At 44.4% G+C, this 16,531-nt stretch overlaps 1 long non-coding RNA gene across 2 annotated transcripts in view; it reads right to left on the reverse strand.

Annotated features, from left to right (window-relative positions):
• Positions 1-8,929, reverse strand: part of LOC130681868 (uncharacterized) — a 204,061-nt gene extending 195,132 nt beyond the window's left edge. For both annotated transcript variants that reach the window (XR_008995079.1, XR_008995078.1), the window contains exon 1: positions 8,570-8,929. This is a non-coding gene — a long non-coding RNA (uncharacterized LOC130681868). The remainder of the gene's footprint in view (positions 1-8,569) is intronic.
• Between the last annotated feature and the right edge of the window lie 7,602 nt (positions 8,930-16,531).

Below are 16,531 nucleotides of genomic sequence, written 5' to 3' on the forward strand. Positions count from 1 at the left end.
AGAGTCCACAACACACTGACAATGATCTCAACTATGACAAAAGAATTCTGTGACACGTAAAGGAGAGAGAGACTTGCCACACATGCAAAGGTTGGAAAATCAAGGTTCCAGTTGAATGTCTAGACCCCTAAGGAAATATGGCCAGACCCCAGAGAGGCTATGCTTTAGGCTTCTGGGCCACTGAATGCTCTGATACACATCAACAGGGCATAAAGGAACTCAAGGAAGCCACAAATAAGCTCTGTTTTCCTGTCATCAGCACAGCCAATGGAGAATGGAAATGTGGTTGATCTGATGGTTTTAAAAACAGAAGTTTAGCTACTCATCTAAAGAGTTATGTTTAAAAAGTGCATTCAGAACACAATCCCTAAGTGCCATTCAACTGGAAAGCCCTTGATGCCGAGACAACCTTGACACACAGTGGTCACCGGGATATCTCACAGCGGCAAGAGCCCCAGTTAGAATAGTGTCACCTGGTGGGTAGGAGTTGAGATGCTGGCATCTCACAAACCTGGAGTGGAATTCCAGCTCTCCACCTGTGTTAGCCTCTGTGCATCTCAGTTTTTCTCATCTACAATAAGACACAATGACAGCCCCATCCTTACTCAGTGAGGATCAAATAAGTCAGACACCATTCAGCAGCAACAAGACAATGCAATTAAAAATGGGCAACTGATCTGAGCAGGCATTTCTCAGTGAAGATCTGCAAATGGCCAACAAGCACATGAAGAGATGGTCAACATCATTAGTCAGGAAAATACAAACCAAAACCACAATCAGACACCATGTCATATCCTCTAGGATGACTATTATCTAACAAGACAGTAACTAGTGTTGGTGAGGACATGGCAAAATCAGAGCCCTCCTATACTGCTCATGGGAATGTGAAATGGAAACAGTTTGGCAACGCCACAGATGGTTAAACAGAATTACGGTATGACCCAAGTATACGCTCAAGAGAACAAGACAGTAATATCCACACAAAAATTTGCATATGGACATACATAGAGGAATTATTCATAATAGCAACCTGAATGCCCATTAGCTGATGAGTGGATAGACAAAATGAGGTCTACTCACACAGTGGAATAGAATTTGCTCTAAAAACAAATAAAGTAGTAGTACTTACGACAACATAGATGAACCTTGAAAACATTGCACTAAGTGAAGGGAGCCAGTCACAAAAGACCACTTATCTTCCCATTGTATGAAATGTCCAGAATAGGCAAATCCATAGAGACAAAAAGTAGATTAGTGACTGCCAGGGGCTGAGGAAGAGAGGAATGAGTGGCTTATCATGGAAATATTCTGGAATTAGTTTGTGGTAATTGTCACAAACTGTGTGAACATGCTATAAATCCACTGAATGATACACTTTAAAGGGACCTATCTTGAGGTATGTAAATTATATTTTGATTCCAAACAATAGAAAAACCCACAAAGATAGAGCTTATCAGTGTCCATAGCACAGAGACAATGAATAAAAGCTATCTTAACAAAATAATGAGGCTGGTGGGGGTGTAAAATGATGCAGCCACTGTGAAAAAAGTATGGTAGCTCCTCAAAAAATTAAACACAGAACTACCTTATAATCCAGCAATTTCCCTTCTGGGTATATTCCCAAAGGAACTAAAAATCATGGTCTTGAACAGATATCTGTATATTCACATTCACAGCAGCACTATTTACAGTATCTAAAAGGTATTAGCAACCCAAGTGTCCATCAATGGATGAATGGACAAAATGTGGCCTATCCATACAATGGAATATGGCTCAGCCTCAAAAAGGAAGGAAATTCTGAAACCTGCTACAATTTGGATGAACCTGGTGGACATATGCCAAGTGAAATAAGCCTGTCACAAAAAGATAAAGACTGCGTGATCTCACTTCAGTACCTAGAGTCATCAACTTTTTGGAAACAGGTTAGAGTGGTGGGTGCCAGGGGCTGGATAGGAGGGGTGCGGAGTTAGCATTAAAGGGGTCAGGGTTTCTGCTTGAGAGGATGAAAAGTTCTGGAGATGGATGGTGATGATGCTTGCACAGCAATGTAAATGCACTTTATGCCACAGAACTGTACACTTAAAAACAGTTAAAATTGTAAATTTTATGTTGTATATATTATAGCAATTTTCTGAAAATTAAAAATAGAGGTCAGTAGATGGAGTATTGTGGGTGGAAGTTACAAAAAAAGTCTCCTTGTAAAGTACTTAATAATCAAATAATAGCAAAATGATCTTGATATTTGCCTTTTTTAAAAAATGAGAAATTGCACATCCCACCACTGCAGCGGGCTAAGGGCCACCATGCATTCATGCCAATATCACTGAGGGCCTCTATGCTTGGGACAGAGACAGGGGACCCAAGGAGACAACTGGGTCCTTTCAGACTCACTGATAACCTCTGCTTTCTGGGGAGCAATCACCCATCATCTTAGCTCTGAAATAATTGTGCACGAGCTCTTCCAAAGCAGCCATCTGAGCTATGTTTCCTGAAGAGCTGTCTCAGGTATGCTTGCAGCTGAATGAATCAGGCTAAACCCAGAAGCAATCATCAGAGAGAAGCTGCTTTTCAGAGAACAAGTGGCCACCTGTGAATCAGAGACATTTTGAAAGGCTAGAAAGAGCTGTCCAATTTGGGGTTAATGACGTCTTTGAAAAGGTAACTGTACATTGTCAACATGCTATTTCTTCACATAATAACTACTTGCCTGGAATGAGTAGTGGTTTTTCCTCATAGAAATGTTTATCTGGTCAGCCTGCTGATAGTTTTTATTCTTCATCAAAGAATTTCAAAAAAAGCTATGCATGCAGAACAAAATCATGATAATAATCGTTTAAAGTATTCAGGAAAATCCTAGAATCTCCAAGAGAAAATATCATTATACAAGAATTCTGCTCCAGTGTTATGAGATTTGTTTCACCAGACACATAATACCTATTCAGTTTGGTTTAATACCTCATCTTATACCCCAAGAGAAATTTGTGGGGTGAAAAAAAAAATCTCTTATGAAACACACCTGCTGTTTATCATTACAATTTCTCATAAAAGTTGTAGTGTCTCTATTCACTTCACAAAAGGAGTGGAAGAGCCAATAAATGTTGACTACATCTCTAACAGATAATACATACACAAAGAAAAATCAGTTTTTAAATCGTTTTACCTACTTCTAAAATATAATATGTTTCAACACATTTTTTCACTGATCGTCTGATCATGTGGACTCAGTCCTATTTTTAAGACATGACTTGAATATTGCAAATTTAACCCATGAATGTATCTCTTCCCTTTCCCAAGGTTTAGTAAAATAAGAATAAAGAAATAAAGAGATAGTCATTAGGGCTTAAAGAATAAAGGAGACAACAGAAGCCAAGAGAGACGATGGGAGGTCTTAAAGCTGCAAAGCAGCCGTGAGCAGCCAGCAGGGCTGGGTCTGCCAAATACCAGGGGCCTGGAGGGAAAGAGGACAGGGGTGAGGAGGCCGTTCCCTGAAGCACACTCCCAGGAAGATTCAGAGACAACAGGCGCCAGGGATCAGGAGGCAGGGTGCAACTGTGGACTACAGATGGATTGCAGGCCAGTCGAGAAAGACAGGTCATCTCAGAGTCAACATGTTTCATACAATACCCTGTCACCATAAGCAATAACCCAGGAATCACGACCTCCCAGCCTGCGTACCTGCTGCACCTCTTTCTGACCACCAGGCTCCAACACCTGCCAGTATCCATGGAACATTCCCCTTCCTCTGCCAAGTCCACAAAGACCTAGTCTTCTTGATTTTTCTCCAAGGAAGTCTTCTGGAATATTGTTGCCCCCTCCAGGAATGCCCCCCATGGTCTTTACCTCCTCATAATCACAGCCTAGTGTAGCCCTTTCCCACATGAACGCTGGGCACATCTGACTGATCAGTTCAATACTGCAGAAGTGCTCCACATCCAGGTCAGCTTTCACTGTGCCCTGTTGAACTGCTTTTTCTTTTTCTTTCTTTTTAACATCCGGGCCTTCTGTTCCTGCAGGCGGTGTTAATCTTCACCGCGCAAGGCACAGGGAACCTTACAGTGAATTAGACAGGATGTTACGCTGTTTGCAGAGCTAGAAGATTCAGTAGGATTCTGATAGGTGGGCGGCAGGAAAGGCTTCCAGGCGTATGGACCGCACTTCAGTAGGACCTGCATCCCGAGCCCTTTTGATCAAGAAGGATGTCTCTGCTTGATGCTGCTCTGAGTTGAATGCCTATCTCTTTTTTGTGTATGTGTGAACATTTAAGCATTTTAATAGTATCTAGTACATAATTACACTGAATAAATGATAGCTGTTATTAAAGAGATCTAATATTAATCACTGCCACATGCTAAGCACTGTGTTTACACCATGAAATGGCATATACATATGTAGAATGTCCAACCCATTCAGTGGCTGGGGTCAAGTGGTTCTAAAAGCAGCACTGAATGATGTGTTAATCTGGACCTGTTACCTTCTTGGCATTCATTAGGCATCTAGCAATTCCTGTGGGCTGGAGGGGAGGCATATAGGATACAGGAGTCAATTTCTGAAAGGTCTGCATCCTGTGTCCTGTTTCATGGTGCAAATTTTCATATCTCATTTGCCTGTCCTTTGCACTGTCCTTTCTCCACTCAGCAGCCAGAGTAGTCTTCATAAAATCCAAATCAGATTATGTAATCTTATTTTTAAAATCTTGCTATGGCTTCCTATTCTCTTTATAGGAAGTCCAAACAACTGAGCATAACATGGAAGGCCCTCTGAATCCTATTACTGCTCACTCTTCATCTTATTTGTCACTGCTCACTATGTTACACTTGACTCCTTAATTGTACTACTTAGAATTCCTTGATTGTGCCTTGCTGTGTCTTCCACAGGCCTCCGTAAATATTGATTCCTATTTGGAAATACCTATCCTGGCATCTTCCCTTGGTTAATGGTTACTTCAGCTTACAGCTTAGACATCATGTCCTTCGGGAAGCTTTGTTTGATGCCCTAGACAGGTGCCCCTCCTGTGCTCATTCTTTTTTGGTTATGTAATTTTTTTATTAAGGTACCATTGATACACAATCTTAAGAAGGTTTCACATGAGCAGCATCACAGTTACTACACTGACACATATTATGAAGAGCCCCCACACCCCACTGCAGTCACTGTCCATCAGCGTCCTAAGATGCTATAGAGTCACTACTTGTCTTTCTGTGCTACACTGCCTTCCCCATGGCCCCCCAACATTATGTGTGTGAACTGCTTTTTTCTGAGGGTAGCCTGCCCCCCTGTCATGAGGACACTCAGGTGTCCAAATAAAGAGCCTACATAGAAAGGGACCAATTTGCCAGCACCACACAGTGAGTGGCGCTTCTGGGAAATGGCTTCCTCAGCCCCATCAGGCCCTCAGATGGCTGCAGCCCCGGTGACATCTGTCGTTACGCTCTCCCTTGTTTCTGCCGTGACTCTCAATATTCAGCATCAGCTATCCGTTGGCTCATGTTTTGTTCTTTTTTAACTTTTTGTTTTGACATAATTATGCAATCACAGGAAGCTGCAATATAGTTTGTACACAGTCCTGCATACATTTCAGCCACCTGCTTCCAACAGAGACCTCTTAAATAACTACCATAAAATAAAAACCAGGATGTGGCAAAACTTTAAAGTTTAAAAACTTTAAAGAGGCAAAATTATCTCTTTTTACCTGAGCTCTATTCAGTAGGTATGCAACCCTCAGCAAGTTGTATATTGTCTCAGCAGCTCAGTTTTCTCATCTATAAAATAGGGATAATAGCTCTTGCTCCAAAAGTTTATAGGAGAATTGAGATCATACTCCTAAAACACGTAGAACAGAACTGGGTTTGGAACAGAGACATCAATAAATGGCAGCTGTTGTGATGATTCTGTAGGTTTCACAATGATAAACATGTAGTTCTCAACTCATATACACTGATCATCACTTTATGGGATCAGATAAAACATTAGATTTTTCTTCATAATATCCACAAGAGTCAACATCAAGATGTTTACAAACAGGATAAAGAAAAAATACTCAGACACTCTGAAAGAAAACTCCAATAACCTATGAGATAGAAAAAAGAGTTTTGTACTTCACTCAGTGACACCAAATGCCGAACAATAATGGAGCAATGAGTACGACATTGTGAAGAAAAGGATGTGAGACCCACTGAAAATCCAGGCGAGATGTCACTCAAGCAAAGAGCAAAACAGAGAGATTCTTCAGCATCAAAGAGCTCAGGAAACACAGAAATCATGAGCCTTCTTGATAAAACTGCTTGAGGATGAAATCCAGACAAAACAAGACAAGACTAAAACCCAAGAATGGAGAATGTTTGGCCAGACAAAGGCTGATGAGAGAGGATCCATTTAAACAGAACCCATATTAAACAACTGTGAGAAATGTGGATGTGGTCACAGAGCAACTCTGACTGTTATATATACCACCGTGGCATGAAAATCATGTAACCGTGAAGAAAATCAGAAGACAAAATGGAAAAGTGTGAAATTGCACCCTCAAATTTCATAGCACACAGTTAACATTACCTGAAACTGAAAACTGTAATTCAAAGATATATAATGTCTTCAACTTCCTAATGTTATTTATAATCTTAATTCCTTAACCTTACATCAGTCTTTCAGGAGCTAACATCTCTTGTAGGAAAAAAAAAATCTATTTGAAATTTATGTGCATCTCTTGATTCTAAATGTTTCATTTCTTCCTGTTCAATCAAGTGAAGTCAAGTTAATGCTTTCATGAAATAACAGGGCCCATCAAAATGAAAATACATTTTGGTGTAACTGTCCATCTTCTGTCCCTGTTTCTGGGGCCTTTCAAAGGTGTTCAACATGATGGTTATCCTCTGGGGATGATGTTTACATGTGGCTGGTAGGGACTCTGCCTACATTTTATTCTGTTCTTTGTCAGTTTCTGTATTACTTTATCTACATAACAATGATGTATTCTTTCCATACAAGGAATGAAATCATCACTGGTTGGCTTCTCATACAGCCTTTTCTATTTTTATTCCAAGTACTGCCCAAATGATGTAACCTAGAAAGGCAAGTTGGCTTTGATCTGATTTATTCATGCTGTCCATCTATGGAAACCCATTCAGACAGCACACGTCCAACCAACTTGCCTCTTGTCACACATAAACGTGGCCATCGAGAGCCTCAGCATCATCAGGCTGGAGGGTAAGGGGAAAGTCCTCGGGGACCAGTTCAAACGTGGGTTTCTCTTCACTAACTGGGAGCCTATTTCAGGATCTCTGCCAGCACACTCGCTTCCCCGGATATTTCAAGTATACCCAAAAAAGTTTAATTCCCAGATGCTAGATCCGTTTTCCTGCCTTTTAGCTTCTATACAAAGATTCTACTCTCTCTGGAACGTAGAGCAAGGAAGATTTTTCTGGCGAATTCTTGGTTAATTTTCACATGACCAACAAAAAAAAAAATCTCTACTTTTGGAAATTTTTACAAAGCAGCAGAGAGTCCCTCAATGTGGCAGAAAAGGACTATTTCCCACAAACTGCTGAGTCACTGGCTATATTTCAGTCAGGTAAGCTACCCTGGGACAAGCTAGAAATGCTGACTTTTACAGAAAGCAGAAAGGGAGGCTCTGTGTAGCTGACAAAGTTGAACAAACACGCAGCACCTGCAGGATAAGCCAGCAGAGTCTGCAAGGACACTGATACGACTAAAACCTCCACCCACAGATAATCACGGAATCCGACGTGTTTCAGGCAATTCAGACTGCAACCATGAGTGGAAACCCTTGGAAACCTGCTGAGCAGAGAGGACACTGGGAAGGCTCCAGTTCAGTCCTGACACTTAGAAGGAGCCTCAAAAGGAGGGCAGGCTGAGGCTGTGGACGCCAGGCTTCCTAACTGGACAGTCTCCTCTCATCCGGGGCCTCCTCTTTTGAGAGTCACCCCTCTGATTTCCCTCTAAATTTGTAGGGTTGCAGGGTTGGGGGTCCCACTCAGGCTGAGCCAGGTCACCACTGCCCGGCTGGGCACCTCTGTGAAGCCCGGGAGCCTCAGGGGCAGTGAGCCGCCTGCCCAGTTCTGCCTCTGGTTCCTTGCACGGCTGGATGAATACACACAGCAATACGTGGTGCCCTGTGTGTGTTCGTGTCAGGCATCCTTTATACGGTACGAGTCATTGACGTACCTTTCCTACATCAGGATTCATGCTGATGGGGTGTGTGTATGGTGTGTTTATGGGATGTACCTAGGCCCCCTTTTTTATAACACTTGTTAGAATATTTGTTTGAGCAAAAAGTAACGTTACTTGCAAATGCTTTAAGAATCACACAGAAAGGATTCAGTCATGAAAGTTGAAAAAAGCTTCATCACAGGGCAATGCATGCCCCACCCAACCCCTTCCACAAACCACAATGACCATTAAGTCTCCCTTAATGTGTTTCACGGGGGGTTCACTTTTGTTTAATCTAGACTCAAAACACATCTCGAATGTGCCAATTCATAAACATAACAGCTCTGAATATAAATGTGTGTGTCACTTCTGCCCTTGGGCATAGCTGAGAAGTAAGCAGACTTACCCTTCTGCTCCTTTTCCCATCCTTCTCCTGCAGGGACCTCCCTCCCAGGGCTCTTAGGAATCCATGGCCTTGGGCATCCTTCCCCGGTGGAAACCTCATCTCAGGGAAGAATGTGAACAATGCCTTCACAGGAGGCTCTGGACACCAGCTCACCAGCATTCCTAGCATCGTGCAGGCATCCATCTGCTCTACTAAAGAAGGGAGACTGTTTAGGCGTGCAGGTGAGGCCTCTGCACTGAAAAAGCCACTAGAAAATGCTTGTGCAACTGGCACAAAATTCCCTCTCCCAGAAGCATCCACATTTTAGCAGAGAGTAAAGCCTCGGACCCAGGCAATGGAACCCTAATGGAGGGACATCAACAGTAGGCAGAGGAAGCATTTCTGAATCAACGAGGCCTTTTGCAGTTTTCCCAAAATGCTCCACAGGCGGCCACCTTCCTCCTGGGGCTGGCCTGACAGGTTCATGAGCCCAGGCTGCAAACATCCCGGTTAATCCTTTGATCCACAGCAGCGACTCCCAAAACACGTGTGTTGGGAAGGATGTTAATGGGTGTTACACACAGGATAAAGGGAGGTGTGGTCAGATAATTTTGGCAGGCACAAGCAAAATTAACCAGGTGCTAAATAGGCTCCGGTGTGCTTCAGAGCTTCAAGTGGAGAATGTAACCTCCGTGCGTCTCAGAATTACTCTCTTTGCTCTAAGCTTTGAAACACAGATCTCAGGCAACAGTTCCAACATTCAGATTCCCAGCGGACAGAGTGATCACCTTGGCGGCCACAGACACACAGCTCTGGTCTGCCAGCAAGAGGCCCTGCTGCAGGGAGCTCAGCTGAATGGTATCATCCAAATACTGATCTTGTTTCAACAAAGTACCACAAAATGAAATGCCACAGACTGAGTGGCTTATAAATAAGGGACATTTATTTCTCCCAGTTCTGGAGGTTAAGAAGCCCAGGATCAAGGTGCTAGCAGTTTCGATGCCTGGTTGGGGCCCATTTCCCAATTCTCCCTGCATCCTCACATCATAGAAGGGAACCCTCTGGGGTCTGTTATCAAGGCACTAATCCCCTTCCTGAGGGCCCTACCCCCATGACCCAATCACCTCTCAAAAGCCCCACCTCCTAACACCACACTGGGAATTAGCTTCAGCACAGGACTTCTGAGCGACTGCCCAAGAGCCTGGCTGTTTCCTTAGATGTACAGGGTAGACTGAAGCTCTTCCTATACAGCCCTGTCTTGCCTGAGGGTTTCAGCCCCAGGCAAGTCAGTGAGACTGAGAAATAACAATGGAATGTTCTTGGGGTAAAACGGTTTATACCCGGCTTTATTCTCACAGTGGTAGGTCGACTAGGATCCTGTCTGCACCCAGCAGGCTGCAGGTCTGCAATCCACCTCCATCTCTGCCTCCACCCACAGCACCGGGCAGAGCTCTTTATATAGTGACTCAGTCAATAACAGCGTATTGCCTACGGGTGTGGGAGCATTAGCCTAGCAGCAGGACAATGACATCATCAAGTTTAGGGTCGGGGGAGGATCCTGGCCATAGGAACTTCCATTTTCCCACACCCTTCTTCTGTCTGTCATTTCACAAGTTGCAAAACCAAGTATCTAAAGTCCCTCTCAGCCTTCTGCCCCACCCAATCCTTTCTCCTTCACAGGTATCATGGGTCCCAAAAGATGTGCCCACCCACAACCGGAGAATGTGACTTTCTTTGGGAAAAAAGCATCTTTGTAGATGTTATTAAGAATCATGAGCTCCCTGAGCTGATGCCTGGTGTCCTCACGGGAGCAGCAGAACATGGAGAGTCACAGAGGAGAAGATCTGCAGAGATGGGGCAGAACTAGAGGGATGCTCCCACAGGCTGGACCCGCCTGAAGCTGGAAGAGGTGAGGAAGCATGCCTGCAACCCTTCTGGCAGCTTGATTTCAGACTTCTGGTCTTTAGAACAGAGAGAGAATAATTTATGTGGTTTAAGCCACCATGTTTGCAGTTAAGTCGTTACAGTAGCCCTTGGACATGGACACACACGTCCTCCAATAACGTCTTGCGCATCTAAGCCTCATTTGGCAGCTGTTTCTCTGAGGACCTGCACTAACACAGGAGCTTCTTAAAATTGAGAGTCCTGGGCCTTGGCCCTACACACTTGTCAAGGCTCTGACTTACCTGCTCAGCTCTCCGTGGCTGCATTTCTCAGCTCCGGTCGCAAATGGGATCACCACGGAAAACTGTTCATCTTCCCAATGTCCAGGCCACACCCCAGACGAACAAAACAAGAACATCTGTGGGCAAAACCCAGCCAAACCCAGGGCATTCTTTGAGGCTCTCCAGATACAGCCCAGTGAGAGAACTGCTTCTCGAGAGAAGTGGTGCTCAAACGGAGCATACATCAGAAGCACCTGGAGGGCCTGCTGGAACCCAGATTGCTGAGCAGAGTTTCTGAGTCAACAGGCCTGGGGAGGTGCCCCAGAACGGGCTTTCTAACAAGTCCCCAGGTGTTACCGATGCTGCCTTTCCACAAGGCACACACTGAGCACTGCTGAGAGGAAGACCCTGACAACACATTCCCCCAGGGAATCCCTGGGGTCCCTTCCAGCCTTCCAGAATACCCAAAGTTACAGCTGAAAGAGGTCCTATGACCTTCCCTGTCTCTCACTGCATATGTGAGCAAACTGGGGCATAAAGTGGTGAGGTGACACTCCCTGCTAGAGTCCAAATGTGTCCCCTCAAAGTTTCTTCTGTTGAATGAAGCTTAGTCCCAGAGTGAGGGCATTAGGAGGTGGGGCATTTAAAGGTGATTTGGTCATGAGGGTGGGGCCCTTAGGAATGGGGTTAGGGCCCTGATAACAGACACCCCAGAGAGCCCCCTCACCCCTCCTTGCCATGGGAGGACACAGGGAAATGATGGTCATCAAGGGCCCAGGAAGCAGATCCTCCCCAGACACAGAATCTACCAGTACCTTGATCTTAGTTGAAGCCTCCAGAACTGTGAGACATACACGTCTGTTGTTCATAAGCCGCCCGGTCGATCGTATTCCGTTACAGCAGCCTGAATGGAATATGTCCTCCACCCCCTCAGAAATCACGCAGATCCCAGATGCAGGTTTTGAGCCAGTGAGCTGGTTCACTGCCACTCTACATGCCAGAACTCACCTGCCTTTCCGTTTCTTCTGAACTCAGCCCTCCAAAAGAGCGCTGGTAGCAACTGCCAACATAAAACCATGAGAATGTCCACCAATGCAAAGGTACGAGTCCAGCCCAAGCTGGAGGGGGCCTGTAGCAGACGGTGGCACACACGGAGGTGGATGAATGGGTTACCGCTGCTGACGGGTGTCTTACTTCACTTAAACTTGAACATGTCACCCTATAATTCAGTTATCTCACTGCCACCCGGATACAACAACTGAGAAAACCGAGCAGAGCTCCTGCCTTAATTCAATGCATAGATTCTTTTAAAGTGCAAAGAAGGTATCCAGTCTACTCCGAAGATACTCTCCACAGGTGAGAACAAGATGGAAGTAATTCCTATTCTTAAAAAGCGCAGGGATGCGGGAAAGGGATCCTTTGATCCTCAGCAGTTTATAGTCACGCATGCAACGTGCAATGACTTCATCTATTGGATCCTCAAAGGGCTGCCTCTTCTTCAGTAAAAATATCAGAATTGAACTTCAGCTGATCTCAGTGGTACGGCAGCTTGTGGTGCCTAACTCTGAAACAAGTCTTTAAAATGGCATTGACTTTTCTGAGGGGAAAGGGGGAAGACTGTAAAAGATCTACAAAATGTAGGAAGGAGAGTCGCCTGGCTTTCTAATTGAATTGTGCGGGCATTTTATCAGTATCTATATCGTTCCATTTAACCATACACAAGGACGTTTCTAGGACAAACATGGCCTAGGAAACACTGGTCCTCAGCGTCCCGGTGCAGAGGTCTTCCTGATGCTCACCCTGCAGAGCCGAGTCTGGGGGCTGGGAGGCTAAGGAGGCACTTTTTTACTTCACAGCTAGTAATATGAAGGACTGAGGGATGCAAAGCGCCCTTTAATCACGTAATATAAGTCCTTAGGACTAATTTACGGGCGTCATAATCTCTAAGGAGCATATCCATCTGGATGTTTGGTGAAACGTCGCCATCAAAACCGCCAGCAATCAGCCGCTGACAAATCTGTTTGTGACGAGGGAAAAGCAGCAGTGGAAGCACGTTCGCAGTTCCTGCAGACATGGAACAAATGACCGAGCAGGCGATCGGCACCTTCCCCTTTGCATATTTTTTCCTGTTTTCTCCAGGACAGGGCCGGGAGTGAACACCGCTGAGATTCTTCTGGGACATTATATAGCAAGTGCCCAGGAACTTCCTCTGGCAAAGCGGGCAGAGTGTTCCCAGGGACCATGTGAGAAGTCAGTGAGCACCCACTGGGGCCCACCTTCTCACCAGAGAACGGGAAGTAATCAACATCCCGCGCAGAGGGGCCACTTAGAATCAGTCCATCTGGGGAGGGTAAGGCTGAGAATTGTGACGTGAGCATTTATCAAGCCGGGGAGCAGGCTAAGCACATCCCAAGAACTGCCTCATTCCTCCCGTTAACGACCGTGTAACTCACATCCTACCACTATTTCCATGTTTCAGTCGCGTAAATTCATGACAAAGAAATGAAGCCATGGGTCCGAGGCCACACAGACTGCCAGTAAACTGTGAATCCCAAGGAACCCTGAATTTCCTCTGGCTCCACAATCCACAGCCTTAACTACCAGGGGCAACAGCCAGCCTCCGCTTCCCGCCCTGCTCTTACCATTATGCCCTAAAGGATTTAAGGCAGCTCTTCAAAGAAGCACTGTTTTCTTCAAAACAAGCAAACACGAGAAGTCCTCATCATTGAGTGTGTGTGCACACCCAGGGCAGGGAAGCCACACTCCTGCATTTGAGATCTCAACAATTTTATTCTCAAGGCACTTGGTTAAATGTCTAGACTTCAAATAACTGGCAAGATGGAAGGACCTCGTGTGCTGTGAAACGAAATGCATGCAATTCATTTCCACTGGTCAGATACGAACACACAGAGTTGCATTTAATGGCCATTAATATTTGAAAATATTTGAACTATTCTAAAGGGCAGCTGCCCTTAAAAAAAAAAAAAAAAGGCAATTAGCTTTGGGAACCAAAGGAGAAACAGTGCATTTCTTAACCTTTCTTGTTTGCTTCACATTTTGTAGGTGGTCTTTACGCAGGGAGGGTAATGAAGCCTTTCCACAGGAAGCTGGCCTCTGTATTATATACAGCATGGTCCTGAGATGTATACTGAATGTCAATACCCAGAAGTGAGCAACTGAACGAGAATCCTAAAAGCAAGAATGATCTCTACCACCCCAGATGACATAGTCTTTAGAGGTGAATATATGAAACACTGTTAAACTTGATCCTTAAAACACAGTCTTCAGCAATATCTTTTCGATTGTACAAGTTCATGAAACTATCTTCTTTGATCATTGGTTGTATTTCTACCAGCCTGTAGCTGATGAACCTTGCAGAGTTTAAAGATGTGCTACTTCTGATATGCCTAATTCCATTTTGGTTGCAACTGTATCATATTTATGAAACTTCATGTTTCTTATCATAGCAGGAGAGCTTCCTTTTTTTTCTTTTTTACTCATATTTAGAGAAGAATATGACATAGTAGTAAAACAAACACACGAAAACACACTTCTGTACTGAGACAGTCAATCCGCAGAAAAGCAACTAGCAATGGCAAGGGGTGCCCTACATTACAACTAGAAACACCCAGTCCTCAGCTGACATACACGAAAGGCAGTACCTATGAGCAGTTACAGAGTGTCGATGTAGAATCTGCAGACTTTACATGATGTTTAGAAATATCAAATATATGAAAGTTGGGGACTATTGATTTCATATGATAATTACAACCTCCCTTGTCCACAGAACAGGCATTGTTTTCCTGGTGCTCTAATGAAGAAAATGATGAAAAGGAAAAAAGAAAATCAAGGCTTAACCGGTGAATGGAGAAGGCACTCCCTCAAAATAGTCACATTCAACAAGCGAGCCTATTTGTAAGAACGTTTGCCTTCAGCTTGCAAGCCAGTTTGTAAGAAGAGGTCCTGTGCCACATCTCCCTGCAAGGGTTCTGGAAGTTCAGGGTCTCTAATGACCAAGGTATGCATCTGGGCTCCGAAAAGAAGGGGAAACAAAAAGCAGCTCCCTGCAGAGAGGCGTACTGACTGCTCCTCTTCAGGTGCCAAGTGGAGAGTTGTATATAAACGGCAGGAAGCAAGGCGCACTGACTTCTCAAAATCAGAGGTGTTCTGTCTAAGTTAGTGCAGCCTTTCTCAGACTTTCTCTGTAGCTAAGATCAGCATTTCTTACCTTGGTACTACTGACTCTTCTTGGTTGTGAGAACTGTTGTGTGTGCACTGTTAGGATGTTTGCCAGCATCCCTGCCCTCTACCCACTCGATGCCAATAGCACCCCCTCCTCATTTTGACATCCAAAAATGTCCCCTAGACATTGCTGCATGTCCTTTCATAGGGGGATGAGGGAATAGGCAAAATCATGTGACCCACCGTCCACAGTGAGCTCCACAGCCTTAGATCATCAGGGACTTCCAAGCCCCTGCAGACATGTTTGTTGAAAGGATTCAAGTGCACAGAACTACAGCCCAATTTGTTTTCTTGGCTGTTCCATGCACAGGTAAACCAACAGTCATGGAGGCTGTAAACCTGCTCAACCTACCTCTCCTGGCAGAGAACTGTGCCACCAAGGCCGAATGCCCATGTCAATCATGTGGCAGACTGTCAGTCTCTCTCAATGATTTCTGAAATTGGAATTGTGTCCAATGTTTAAAAAAAGAACCACATCCCCAAGTTTTGCTTGAAGTCATTTAGCAAATTAACTGCTCTTTCAAAGTTCTTAAGATGTACTTATTACTAAAATTAGAAATTGACTAAATGGCAGAGAATGGAACAGTAGTTAGTTAAAACACAGTATACCCTTACAGTGGGAACAGTACATCCCCATTAATTATCGTGTATTTGAAAACTATATAACGACACAGGAAAATGATGAGGACATAGTGATCGAGGAACCAACTAGTATTTATAATTATATAAATATATACAGATATATCGTGTTCAAAATTATTAGCATGATGCTATCAGTGAATGTTATCTCACGTAGTTTTCATTTTCTTTTGTCTTTATTTTCTAAATGTTCTTTATCGAACAGTTAACAATTAAAATAATAATAACCTTATCACCTAAAATACCCATTCTGTACAACATGCTACGCATTAATTTATGCAAAATAAAAATCAGAAGCTGATTTTACATGGTCCCCCTTCCTGTAAAAACCATTTTGGGTGTTCAGTTCCTTACCCCACTGTGGTTTTGCTCAGAGCAAGTGGCTGCAGAATTCGGCAGCCATCGTGACTCAGCAACGCAGAGCCGAGTCTCGGCCATGACCCCAGTGTGTAAACACAAGATGACACTCTTGTTCACTGGAGGCAAGGCACCCCTTCCCAATGGTCTCAATGCCCTTTGGCCATGGAGTGACACACAACGGGCCTACTCTGTGGATCTCTGAGGTTAGTTTCTAAATCAACAGCCACAAAGGACAAAAATCTCCACTCCAAAATGAACTCATGAGTCAAAAGCACCTGAAGCATGGCAAGTGTTGTGAAAAGATGCTGAGATACATGACTGCGATCGGGAGGCACCGGGGACTGGGAGAAGTGGGCAGCTTCGTCCAGGTGCCGAGGCCCAGCTGTGTGTGTCCCACCACACCGCTCCTTACCTTCTGACTGGCCACACAAGGAGACAGAATGGCAGGCGGAACAGATGCTCACTGAAGAACAGCCCTAAGGAAGGGCTGAGATGTGTCAGAGGTGCACTTCATGGGACTCCACCAGATGGCAGTAAAAGCTAAATCAGGCGTGCAAATTAGCTCTGTCCACAGGGC

This window comes from Manis pentadactyla, chromosome X (assembly GCF_030020395.1).
Source record: "Manis pentadactyla isolate mManPen7 chromosome X, mManPen7.hap1, whole genome shotgun sequence".
Taxonomy (NCBI): Eukaryota; Metazoa; Chordata; class Mammalia; order Pholidota; family Manidae; genus Manis; species Manis pentadactyla.